Below are 14,262 nucleotides of genomic sequence, written 5' to 3' on the forward strand. Positions count from 1 at the left end.
TTTCTTCTTCTTGATCCCACCTTCACGAATGGCTAGGACAGTAGTTGCAGGTTTAGCTTTGGCCATGTTAGCCTCAACGGTTTTTAACATGCCATGGAGCTCCATGATTGTTTTCTCCATATTGTTCATATTATAATTCATAATGAATCCTTCATATGCACTAGTCAGCGAGTTCAGGATAAAATCCGTTGCAAGCTCCTGACTTATGGAAAAACCAAGGAGCTCCAGCCGGTCTATGTACCCTTTCATTTGTAGTACATGGACACTAATGCTACTTCCCGTTGCCATTTTGCAAGATACGAGAGCTTTCACGGTGTCAAACCTTTCTTGCTTTGCTTGTTGTTGGAACATGTCCTTGAGTTGGTTAAGCATGGCATACGACCCTAAGCTCTCCATGCCCTTTTGGAGCTCTGGAGACATGGTCGCCAACATCAAGCATGCTACCTCATTATACTCGAAACGCCATTTTTCAAACTCGTCCCTAGCCGCTTGAGTAGCTCTCGATCCGGGTTCTGCCGGTAAGGGTTCCTCAATTGCCCTGATCTTTCCTTCCATCCTAAGAGCAATTCTTAGGTTGTGAAGCCAGTCCATGTAGTTCAAGCCCGTAAGCTTGTCCTTTTCGAGGAGCCCTTTAAGGCAGAAATTAGTGATTGATGACGGAGTAGGATTTGTCTTTGTTGCAGACATCTGTCATATTTTTAAAGTAAGTTGTATTAGTTAGTTTGATATGTTTAATCCTTGTTAAGATAATTACCCAAGTGTGTTCAATATTCAAATAATTATAATTAACAAGGTTAAGATCCATATTTCACTTATGGTAACGACGGGTTTGCCACGGATCGCTAATCATAAGCTATTTAGGTAGGTAAACATATTACCAATTTCATCCATTATGAAATTCTTAGCTTCTATGCAAATCCTTCCTCGTGGCGGGTTTGCCGCAAACCACGATTTCAGATTGTAAACCGTCCGTGATAGATACACGTGAAATCCGGCCCAAGACTCTCGGGTATCGCGAAATTCACCTCACCCTTCCCAACACCCAATTAAAGTCCGGCCCAAGACTCTCGGGTATCGCGAACTCTAATAGGTAGAAGGTTCGGATGTGTGTACTACTCATGGGTAGCGTAAAGTTTACATTTAAAACGGGTTTTTGTTTTCTTTTAGAAAAAGTAGTTTATACCATTTTAAAACATTTGATAATTATGTATTGCGTGTTGCGTTTGTTAAACTAATTTTAACCAAACTATTTTATATGATTATTGTCCTTTTGTTTTTAAAACATTTTCTAGGTAGCATGGCATAGCTAAATAATAAAGCAATAATAATCATGACACGCAAATATCGGTAGTATGCCTCGAGTCCTATGCGTTTTTTCGGTGAGCCAACACACGGAAAAACATGGTCAACTAGGGACATAACCTTGTGTGAGAATTGGCTCCCACTAAAACCGCCATCTCCATTATATGCTCGGATGGACCGCCTTGTGAACATCGTCTTCTTGATTCCATTCTTGGTTGCATTATCATACAAAATAAAAAAAAAACTATTCTATTTCCTATACTATTTCAAATACAATATAAATAGAAAGACGACATGCAAGTCGTTTAATAAATTATTACATTCATCCCGAATAAATAATAAACATGACATGCAAGCCGTTTAATAAATTATTACATTCATCCGAATAAATAATAAATTAAATCATACAACCAAACATCCACACAAGGGTCTTATTGAGGCAAATACTACCGATTTCATACAACAATCACATACATAATAAATGGAGTGCCAACCGTCCATTTTCATATTACATGTTTCGATAAGGATTGATTGAAACAACACTTAATGATACTTATAATATTCAATCCTTGTTTACATAACATATGTATGTAAACCCACTTCATATTTTGTAAGTATGGTTTTCATGCCAAAACCATCCAAACAAACATATCAAGTGAATTAAAACATATTGGAGATTTATTCACTTTAACAAAGCATAAAAGTCTAAAATCAACAATTTTAATTTTCTCATTTCATGTAAAACATGAATATAATTTATGTACTTTATTTTCCTAAACATTGAATCTTTAATAGTCAACATGCAAGCTATTTTTTTTAATTTTCGGAATTAATTTTTGGCAGATTCATACATCAACTTTAAATGGTCATATCTTACTCATTTCTAATCCGTTTTCGATGAATTTTTTTTCAAATTTAAGTTCTTTCAGTTAGATTTCAAATGCAATTGGCCTCATATGAAAATATGGAGTTTAAAGCATCGAAACAGTCCATGAAAGACAGACTATTCAAGCTGAAAAAATAACTTTTAAAATGAGATTAACCATTTAACATTTTGCCAAAACCCAAGATTCAAATATTATTTAGGAAACATAAAAACACAAATCATGATAATAGTTTTGCATGTTCGTTATGCATAATCATCTCCAAGTATCATGCATAATACATTCTTCAAAACTTATTATCATAAGAAAAGTTTGCTAAAACTTGTACAAGATGGCTCGGATACCACTTGTTGGAGTATGATACCAAAATCATAGTGATCGGAAGCATTTTAAATTTTTCAAAATCATACTCTTCCAAGGACCCATGTACAAAACGTTTAGCAAACAAAATTAAATAAATGAACAAGAATAGGTTAGATTACAACCTTTGTAGCCTTTGTTGAAAAAATCCTAGCTTGGAGAGAACCCAATTGAGAGCTCCTCTAAACGATTGACACCCAAAGTTCCAACCTTGTTTTGATATACACCTTCTAATTCACTAAAACTTTTCTTTCTTTTGTCTCGTGAAATCACAAAAAATAAAAAAACTGACAAGTACAAGTGTTTTTGAGCTATTTTGGTCAAGGTGATTCAAAGAAAAATTAGGTGGGTTTTCTTTTAATATGCCAAGTCCATACCAGAAGAAAAAAAATGTTGTTTTTTAAGAGTGATTTTTGGTCAACAAAAACAAGAAAAAAAATGGAGAGTGGGACTACTTTTGAGATGAAGTGTCGGGTTTACAAACAAAAGGAACAAGCATGCATTTTCCATGCCATGCCATATCTTTATGTCTTTTGTCATGATACATATTTTATTAATTAAAACAAATTAAATAATAAATCTCAAAATAGATTTAATTTATTAAACCATTAATAATTGATTAATAAATTAATTTCCGATTAGAAGGTATATCAAACAATTTATGATTGGCCTTTGTGTGTGACCGAATAGGATAAATGGACTTTATATTATTTAATGTCATGGGCATACCTTCGGAATATATGTACCACGGTCAAATCACTGTTGAACCGTAACCAACCCGAGAATATATTTCCAACATGTATTTAGTAAGACGTTGTTATAACGATAATCGTTATATATATCGTTTTCGAGTTTCTTAATTCAATAGTCTCATTTTTATGTATATAACTCATTGTTAAAATACCTAAAGAGATACTTACTTATCATAATATCATTTTAACTATATATATATATATATATATATATATCCATATATATATGTCATCATATAGTTTTTGCAAGTTTTAACGTTCGTGAATCACCGGTCAACTTGGGTGGTCAATTGTCTATATGAAACCTATTTCAATTAATCACGTCTTAAAAAGTTTGATTGCTTAACATGTTGGAAACACTTAATCATGTAAATATCAATTTCATTTAATATATATATATATATATATATATATACATATATATATATACATATATATATATATATATATATATATATATATATATATATATATATATATATATATATATATATATATATATATATATATATATATATATATAAACATGAAAAAGTTTGGGTCACTACATTATGCGTATTGGGTGGTCTACTAGCATAACCAACAATGATGTTCGGTGACACACATCACCCACAGATTTGCAAGCATCATGCGTGGTGTGTGATGCATGCTCAGAGGACATTTTTGCAATTTCGGGCCTTTGATGACATATTGTTTATTATTTTTGAAATTTGGGTGTATTGGAGTGTGATGCGTGTTCAGAGGACATTTTCTGTTTATTATTTTATTTTTCTTTCCATAATGTATAGAAACTTGATTTGAATTATATCTGGTAAGAAGATACAAACATAGTAAAATTATGATAAAATTATGCTGGTCGTCCTTGAACTTCTACCCAAATTACGCACGTTGTCCTTAATCTTTTTTTTTTTTTGCTTGGGTCGCATTGGACTTTCACAAAATAACGCTCGACGTCCTTCCGTATCATTACCGTCTAAACGTACCGTTAACTTGTAGCATTTTCCAAACATGTGAGGGTATTCTAGTCTTTCATATATAACTTTTTTTTAAATAATTTAATTTAATTTATCTTTTCTTTTCTTTTTTCCCTTTTGTTTTTCTCTTTTGTCGTTTATTTTCTCTTTTGAAACCCATCACACGAAATATCTAAATCCCCACCACATGACATTAAAATCAACTATTAAATCGTCGTCCTCTTTTTCTATTAAGCTAGAGATCTAAAACGACCAAAACCTTGTTGATATGATTTCTCTGGTTTCTTTTATGGTGGTTATCTTTCACACCGAAGTTCCAATCCACTTCTGTCAACAGCGGAGTTCCGATTTGATTTCCGTCAACATCAAATCTATGGCGTTGTTGGTTATGGGGAACGAAAGAATGAACAAAAATCCCGATTTGACCTAATATTTGATTTAGGTTATGATATTTGATGATACGCATAATGATCCGTCTCCACAAGGCACACTATTAGTAGCACCCTGGATATAGTGTACCTGACATATATCATCAAGAGCAAGGAATATCTTCCCGGTCTCATCTTAGTAACCGGATCAGAAAGTCACTCACGAGCACAGCCGGGAAGGATCGCATCGGATAAGGCTCAGCTGGGACGCCACAAGAAGCCCCGCTCGGACAAGAATGCAAGTTACCGGCACCAACTAGTCGGATAAAAGGGCATTAAGAAGCTGAAACCATGACATCACATAAAAAAGGCCTGCTAGACCATGAATACCAGGCACCCAATAACATCTACAAGGTTACTTGCAAACCGGTTACATCTCTCCCGGTGATAACACTACCGTAAAGATACACTTGGAATAAAACATCAGTTAGAACCATCTTGATTAAAAAAGGCATCCATCCGTCATGTCCTAGTCGGATCTTCCACACTCCCGGAACGAATGCTTCATCCCGGAATAGGAGCACTGTCCCGAAACGAGTGCTTGATCCCGGAACAAATGTAGTGACCCGAACTTTTCCATGGTTATATATTATATGAGATTAATATTTACATGAATAAATGTTTTCAACATGTTAAGCAATCAAACTTGTTAAGACTTGATTAATTGAAACGGATTTTGTGTTAACGTTTGACCACCCAGGTTGTCCGATGATTCATGAACGTTATAACTTGTATATGATATGTTATTATATATATGAACATATATATATGTTTAACATAATGAAATGATAAGTAAGTATCTCATTATGTATATTAACAATGAACCTTATACATAAAACAAGACTACTAACTTAAGAAATTCAAAACGATATCTATACGTAAGGATTATCGTTGTAATAATGTATTAATATTTATATATCATATTAAGATACATTAGTACATCATGTTATCATGATAATGTAACAATTTAACATCTCATTAGATATAATAACAATGGGATTAATTACATTTAACGAGATCGTTAACTTATAAGTTTTAAAACAATACTTACATGTAACGATTAACGATGACTTAACAACTCAGTTAAAATGCATATACATATAGTGTATTAAGATGTATTAGTACACATATAAAAGACTTCATGACACATATCAAATTACTTCTACTTAACAAAAATGCTTACATTTACATTCCCATTCATTTTCATCAACAATTCTACTCGTATGCACCCGTATTCGTACTCGTACAATACACAGTTACTGCCTGTAAACCTCTAGAATTTGATGGAACTGAAGGACCAGTCGGACTGAATCAATGGACCGAGAAGGTCAAATCTGTGTTTGCTATAAGCAAATGTGCTGAAGAAGACAAGGTAAAGTACGCCACGCATACCTTCACAGGTACTGCGTTAACATGGTGGAACACCAATCTCGAACAAGTGGGACAAGATGCTGCTTACGCACTACCGTAGCCAGCATTCAAACATTTGATGAAAGAGCAGTACCGTCCCAGAAACGAAGTCAATAAGCTCAAGACAGAGCTTAGAGAATTACGAACGCAGGGATTCAATATTACCACATACGAACGATGATTCACCGAGTTGTGTTTATTGTGTCCAAGAGTGTTCGAAGATGAAGAAGAGCAGATCGATACATTTGTAAAGGGGCTACCATAGAGAATTCAGGAGGATTTGAGTGCGAGCGCGCCTACTTCAATGCAAAAGGCAAGCTGAATGGATCACAAACTTATAAACCAGATCGAGGGAAGGATTAAAGAGTAGGTGGCCGAGGAGGCCAAAATGAAACAAGTCAAGAGAAAGTGGGAGGAAAACAGTGAAAAGAGTCACCAATGCAACAACAACAACAATCACAACATCAATCGCAACATCTATCCCAACAACCGCAACATCAATCGCAATTCCAACAACAACTACAACAAACGTCCTAACAACAACAACCACAATAATCGTCCCAATAACAATAACAACCGCAACAACAACAATTACTATAACAACAAGAATTAGAAACAGCCATGCCAAAGGTGTGAAGAGTACCACCAGAATGGGTTCTGCACGACATTTTGCACCAAGTGTAAAAGAAAGGGTCATGGTGCGACGAAGTGTGAGGTCTACGGACTGATGAATAATAGAATTAAAAGAGCAAATAATGTCAGAACAAATAATGCCGCCGTAGTTTGTTTTGGATGTGAAAAATCGGGCCACATTAATAGAAATTGCCTGAATCAGGAGAATACTAATGGGCAGGGCCGCGAAAGAGTTTTCAATATTAATGTGGCAGAAGCACAGGAAGACCCGGAGCTTGTTACGGGTACGTTTCGTATTGACAATAAATCTGCTTATGTTTTATTTGATTCGAGTGCGGATAGAAGCTATATGAGTAGAGATTTTTGTGCTAAATTAAGTTGTCCATTGACGCCTTTGGATAATAAATTTTTACTCGAATTAGCAAATGGTAAATTAATTAAAGCGGATAATATATGTCAGAATCAAGAAATTAATCTGATTAGTGAAACGTTTAAGATTGATTTGATACCAGTAGAGTTAGGGAGTTTTGATGTGATAATTGGCATGGATTGGTTGAAAAAGGAGAGAGCAAAAATTGTATGTTACAAAAATGCAATTTGCATTGTACGAGAAAAAGGAAAACCCTTAATGGTGTACGGAGAAAAGAGCAACGCGAAGCTAAATCTTATTAGTAATTTGAAGGCTCAAAAACTAATAAAAAAAGGTTACTATGCTGTTCTAGCACATGTCGAGAAAGTACAAACCGAAGAAAAGAACATCAATGATGTTTCCGTCGCAAAAGAATTTCCCGATGTATTTTTGAAAGAACTACCAGGACTACCTCCACACCGATCCGTTGAATTTCAAATAGACCTGGTACCGGGAGCTGCACCAATAGCTCGTGCTCCATATAGACTCGCACCTAGTGAAATGAAGGAACTTCAGAGTCAATTACAAGAACTTTTAGAGCGTGGTTTCATACGACCAAGCACATCACCGTGGGGAGCTCCTGTTTTGTTTGTCAAAAAGAAAGATGGTACATTCAGATTGTGTATCGATTATCGAGAGTTGAACAAGCTTACCATCAAGAACCGCTATCCACTACCAAGAATCGGTGACCTATTTGATCAATTGCAAGGTTCGTTTTTTTATTCGAAGATCAATTTACGTTCTGGATATCATCAAATGCGAGTAAAGGAGGATGATATTCCGAAGACTGCTTTTAGGACGCGTTACGGTCATTATGAGTTTATGGTTATGCCATTTGAATTAACTAACGCACCAGCTATGTTCATGGACCTCATGAACCGAGTGTGTGGACCATATCTTGACAAGTTTTTCATTGTTTTCATTGATGACATACTTATTTACTCAAAGAATGATCAAGAGCACGAAGAACATTTGAGAAAAGTGCTAGAATTGTTGAGGAAGGAAAAATTGTACGCTAAATTTTCAAAGTGTGCATTTTGGTTGAAAGAAGTTCAATTTCTCGGTCATATAGTGAGCAAAGAAGGTATTCAGGTTGATCCGGCAAAGATTGAAACCGTTGAAAAGTGGGAAACACCAAAAACTCCTACGCAGATACGCCAATTTTTAGGATTGGCTGGTTACTACAGAAGATTCATCCAAGATTTTTCCAAAATAGCAAAACCCTTAACTGCATTAACGCATAAAGGGAAGAAATTTGAATGGAAGGATGAACAAGAGAAAGCGTTTTGGTTGTTGAAGAAAAAGTTAACTACGGCACCTATATTGTCATTGCCTGAAGGGAATGATGATTTTGTGATATATTGTGATGCCTTAAAGCAAGGCCTCAGTTGTGTATTAATGAAACGAACGAAGATAATTGCCTATGCGTCCAGACAATTGAAGATTCACGAGCAAAATTATACGACTCACGATTTGGAATTGGTTGCTGTTATTTTTGCAATAAAGACATGAAGGCACTACTTATATGGGGTCAAAAGTATTATATATACCGACCACAAAAGTCTCCAATATATATTTGATCAAAAACAACTAAACATGAGGCAGCGTAGGTGGATTGAGTTGTTGAACGATTACGATTTTGAGATTCGTTACCACCCGGGTAAGGCGAATGTGGTAGCCGATGCTTTGAGTAGAAAGGATAGAGAACCTATGCGGGTAAAAGCTATGAATATAATTATTCATACTAACCTTACTACCCAAATAAAGGAGGCGCAACAGGGAGTTTTAAAAGAAGGAAATTTGAAGAATGAAATACCTAAAGGATCGGAGAAACATCTTAATATTCTGGAAGATGGAACCCGGTATAGGGATGAAAGAATTTGGGTACCAAAGTTTTGAGATGTGAGAGAAATGGTACTTAAGGAAGCACATAAAACCAGATACTCAATACATCCCGGAGCGGGAAAGATGTACAAAGATCTCAAGATACACTTTTGGTGGCTGGGTATGAAAGCATATATCGCTAAATTCTTAGGAGAATGTTTGACATGTTCAAAGGTAAAAGCTGAACATCAGAAACCATCAGGTCTACTTCAACAACCTAAAATCTCAGAATGGAAATAGAAAAACATTACCATGGATTTCATTACTAAATTGCCAAGGACTGCAAGTGGTTATGATACTATATGGGTAATAGTCGATCGTCTTACCAAGTTAGCACACTTTCTACCAATGCGAGAAGATGATAAAATGGAAAAGTTAGCACCACTATACTTGAAGGAAGTCATCTCCAGACATGGAATACCAATCTCTATTATCTCTGATAGAGATGGTAGATTTGTTTCAAGATTTTGGCAGACGTTACAACAAGCATTAGGAACTCGTCTAGACATGAGTACTGCCTATCATTCATAAACTGATGGGCAGAGTGAAAGGATGATACAGACCCTTGAAGACATGCTACGAGCATGTGTTATTGATTTTGGAAATAGTTGAGATCGACATCTACCGTTAGCAGAATTTTCATACAACAACAGTTACCACTCGAGTATTGAGATGGCACCGTTTGAGGCACTTTATGACAAAAAGTGCAGGTCTCCGATTTGTTGTAGTGAAGTGGGGGATAGACAAATTACGGGTCCAGAAATTATCCAAGAAACTACCGAGAAAATCATTCAAATTCAACAACGGTTGAAAACCGCCCAAAGTCGACAAAAGAGCTACGCGGACAGTAAAAGAAAAGATGTAGAATTTGAAATTGGTGAGATGGTCATGCTTAAGGTATCACCTTGGAAAGGTGTTGTTCGATTTGGTAAACGGGGGAAACTTAATCCAAGGTACATTGGACCATTCAAGATTATAGATCGTGTCGAACCAGTAGCTTACCGACTTGAATTACCTCAACAACTCGCCGGCGTACACGATACTTTTCACGTATCGAACCTGAAGAAATGCTTAGCCAAAGAAGATCTCACTATTCCTTTAGACGAAATCCAAATCAATGAAAAACTTCAATTCATTGAAGAACCCGTCAAAATAATGGATCGTGAGGTTAAAGGACTTAAGAAAAACAAGATATCAATCGTTAAGGTTTGATGGAATGCTCGTAGAGGACCCGAGTTCACTTGGGAGCATGAAGATTAGATGAAGAAGAAATACCCGCACTTATTTCCAGATGATGCGTCAACACCTCCAACTACTTAAAATTTCGGGACGAAAATTATTTAACGGGTAGGTACTGTAGTGACCTGAACTTTTCCATGATTATATATTATATGAGATTAATATTTACATGAGTAAATGTTTCCAACATGTTAAGCAATCAAACTTGTTAAGACTTGATTAATTGAAACGGATTTTGTGTTAACGTTTGACCACCCAGTTTGTCCGATGCTTCACGAACGTTATAACTTGTATATGATATGATATTATATATATGAACGTATATATATGTTTAACGTAATGAAATGATAAGTAAGTATCTCATTATGTATATTAACAATGAACCGTATACATAAAACAAGACTACTAATTTAAGAAATTCAAAACGATATCTATACGTAACGATTATCATTGTAATAACGTCTTAATATTTATATATCATATTAAGATACATTAGTACATCATGTTATCATGATAATGTAACAATTTAACATCTCATTAGATATAATAACAATGGTATTAATTACATTTAACGAGATCGTTAACTTATAAGTTTCAAAACAATACTTACATGTAACGATTAACGATGACTTAACAACTCAGTTAAAATGCATATACATATAGTGTATTAAGATGTATTAGTAAACTTTTGAAAGACTTCATGACACATATCAAAGTACTTCTACTTAACAAAAATGCTTACATTTACATTCCCATTCATTTTTATCAACAATTCTACTCGTATGCACCCGTATTAGTACTCGTACAATACACAGCTCCTATATGTATATACTATTGGTATATACACTTCAATGATCAGCTCTTAGCAGCCCTCATTTAGTCAACAAACATGTGGAACCATCATTTGGCAACTAGCATAAATTATTACACTAAAAATCAAATTACAACTTGCATATATGGTGTAACGACCCGGATTTTTCCGATCGTTTTATACTTATGAGATTAATATTTACATAAAATAAACCTTACCAACATGATAAGTAATCCAAACTGTTGAGACTTATGTTTTTAAAAAGAGTTTCACACAACGTTTGACCGTCCAATTTGACCGATGATATCACGAACTATATAACACACGATAATTATACGATTATGTATATGTACATATCTATACATATTTAACATGATTTAAGGATGGTTTAACATTTCATTGTGAACTAACAACAATGAGTTATAAGTATACTTTGAGACCACTAACTTAAGTTTTCAAAACGATAACTATATGTAACGTTCTTTGACATATATACTTACAATCTATAATGTGTTGGTGATCTATGTCACCAATATGATTTATGTGTAATGGGATTAATTTGTAACCAAAATAATCTTGATAAATATCGAACAAGTTTGGGGAAGTGTGGAGTGCACACTTGTTTGAACTTATCTTGATTATGACGGGGGTTCAGGGGCAGCGCCCCCGATAAGCGGGGTCCAAGGGGTGGCAACCCCTGGCGGGGTCCAAGGGGCAGAGCCCCTGGCTGGGGTCGAGCTTTATTAAAAATGTCTTAAAATTTTATTTTGGCCCGGTTTGACCCAAAAATAAAAGCCCAGTTTTGAGCCTCTTTTACAGTTATAAACCCGTCCATATTTGAATTCTCGTTCCGATTCCTCAAAATTTCTACAAGTATATCTAGGGTATATGTAGCCGTATCATACCCAGCTTCTATACGTATTTACTATTGGTATATACCAACAATAAACTTCAATGATCAGCCACTAGACATGATGTTACATGTGGGAACCAGCCATTTAATCTCATGTGTGACTTTTGTGCAAGAAAACAAACTAAATCTCCTATATATCCATCCCATAATCATGCTATTTTGCACACACACACATACAATTTCATTTCCAATTTTCTTTCAAGTTAATTCACTCCCTAATCTCTCTTCATTTACCTACTCAAGAACGTATCAATATAGTCATCGGATTTCAAGGAGATTACTTCCAATCTTTCAATCCCACTCCACCACTCTTTTGATTCCAAGATTTTTCTTACCTTTTCCAGTAGCTTTGTCCAAGTAACTTGAGGTAGTAACCTTATTCATAACCTTATTCGATTCATATTTATATAGCTATCTTATTTTGTGTTGTAAAATTTTAACAACAAGAACATAGTTTGAGTGATTTCAAACTTGTTCGCAAACTAAATAGATCCTTCTAATTTGATTTAAAAAAAACACTTCAAGACCTGTAATATATCATATTATGACAAAATCGGATTAATCATATCTTGGCTAATTAACATAATATTTAATATATATTTACTTATGATTTGATTTTATATATTTCAGGACCACCCGTAAACAACACGAGAAGATTAATCATAAGACCTCATGATTGTACGCAACACGTCATTTGACAACACGGTACTTTATGTTCGCAACACGTCACTTGACAACATGGTACCATGGGTCGAGATTAATTCTGATCAATACGAATACGATGGGGTCTTTATTTATTTTATTTAAGCAACTAATTGTGGACCACTAACATCGGACTGCTAACTACGGACTAAGAAAATATTAAAAGTATTAAAAGTATATATATGTATATATATATATATATATATATATATATATATATATATATATATATATATATATATATATATATATATATATATATATATATATATATATATAACGATTACTTAAAAAGAAAATATGTTGATATATTATATATATGGTTAGGTTCGTGATATCTATCGGAGACCAAGTCGAGTTAAATACCTTCAAGACAAAAGTGAGTATATAGTCCTACTATTAAACTCTAAATATTTCGGGATGAGAATACATGCATTTTATGATTTACGTTATGGACACAAGTGATTAAAAATATATATTCTACGTTGAGTTGTACCACTGGCATACTTCCCTGTAACTTGGTAACTACTATTTACATGAGGTATTGTAAACGCGAATCTTGTTGATGGATCTATCGGGCCTGACAACCCCAACCGGACTGGACGACCTGTATTCAACGGTTGCACAGTACTTCGTTTCGGTGACTACACTTGGTACGGTGTAGTAAGATTTCATAATAAAGGGAATATGCGATGTTGATTAAATGTTAAGTATGGTTATCAAGTGCTCAACAACTTAGAATATTTTTATTAGAACGTTTATATATGAAATCTTGTGGTCTATATTTATAACACTGCCGGCATTAAACCTATATCTCACCAACTTTATGTTGACGTTTTAAGCATGTTTATTCTCAGGTGATAACTAAAAGCTTCCGCTGCAACATGTTGAATTTAAGCAAGATCTTGAGTATGCATATTTGTGTCAAAAATAAAACTGCATATCGGAGGATTTGTAATGTAAAATATGTTGGAAGTCGTATTGTTATTATCACATGTAAAGTTTGTAAGTCTAAGATTATCGCTAAACGATAATCATTATTAAGTTGTTTAAACCTTGTATTTGTAATAAAAGCTATGGTTTTTATTGTAAAAACGAATGCAATTTTTGAAAAATGTCACATATAGAGGTCAATACCTCGCGATGAAATCATATGTTATTGTATTCATCCTTATGGTTAAGGTCGGGTTATGACATATGGACTAAGCCATTCACGTTTTTGATCACACTCTCATACACTTTCATTTTTCAATTTTCTTTCATCCATTTGATCTCTCTCTAGTTCTATGATGATTTTCTACGTGTTCTTCATCATATTCATCAAAATCTACATCAATCTAGCTCATAAATCCAACCTTTGATCAACCTACAAAATAACTACTCAAGAACACTTCCAAGTTTGTTAACTTACTTCCAATCTTGCAAATCCATTTCAAGTAATCATCCAACCTCACTAAATCTTTGTTATTTACAGTAGGTTATCATCCGAATTCAAGGTAATACTCATACTCAAACTTTGATTCAATTTCTACAACTATAACTATCTTAATTCAAGTAGTAA

This window comes from Rutidosis leptorrhynchoides, chromosome 2 (assembly GCF_046630445.1).
Source record: "Rutidosis leptorrhynchoides isolate AG116_Rl617_1_P2 chromosome 2, CSIRO_AGI_Rlap_v1, whole genome shotgun sequence".
NCBI lineage: Eukaryota > Viridiplantae > Streptophyta > Magnoliopsida > Asterales > Asteraceae > Rutidosis > Rutidosis leptorrhynchoides.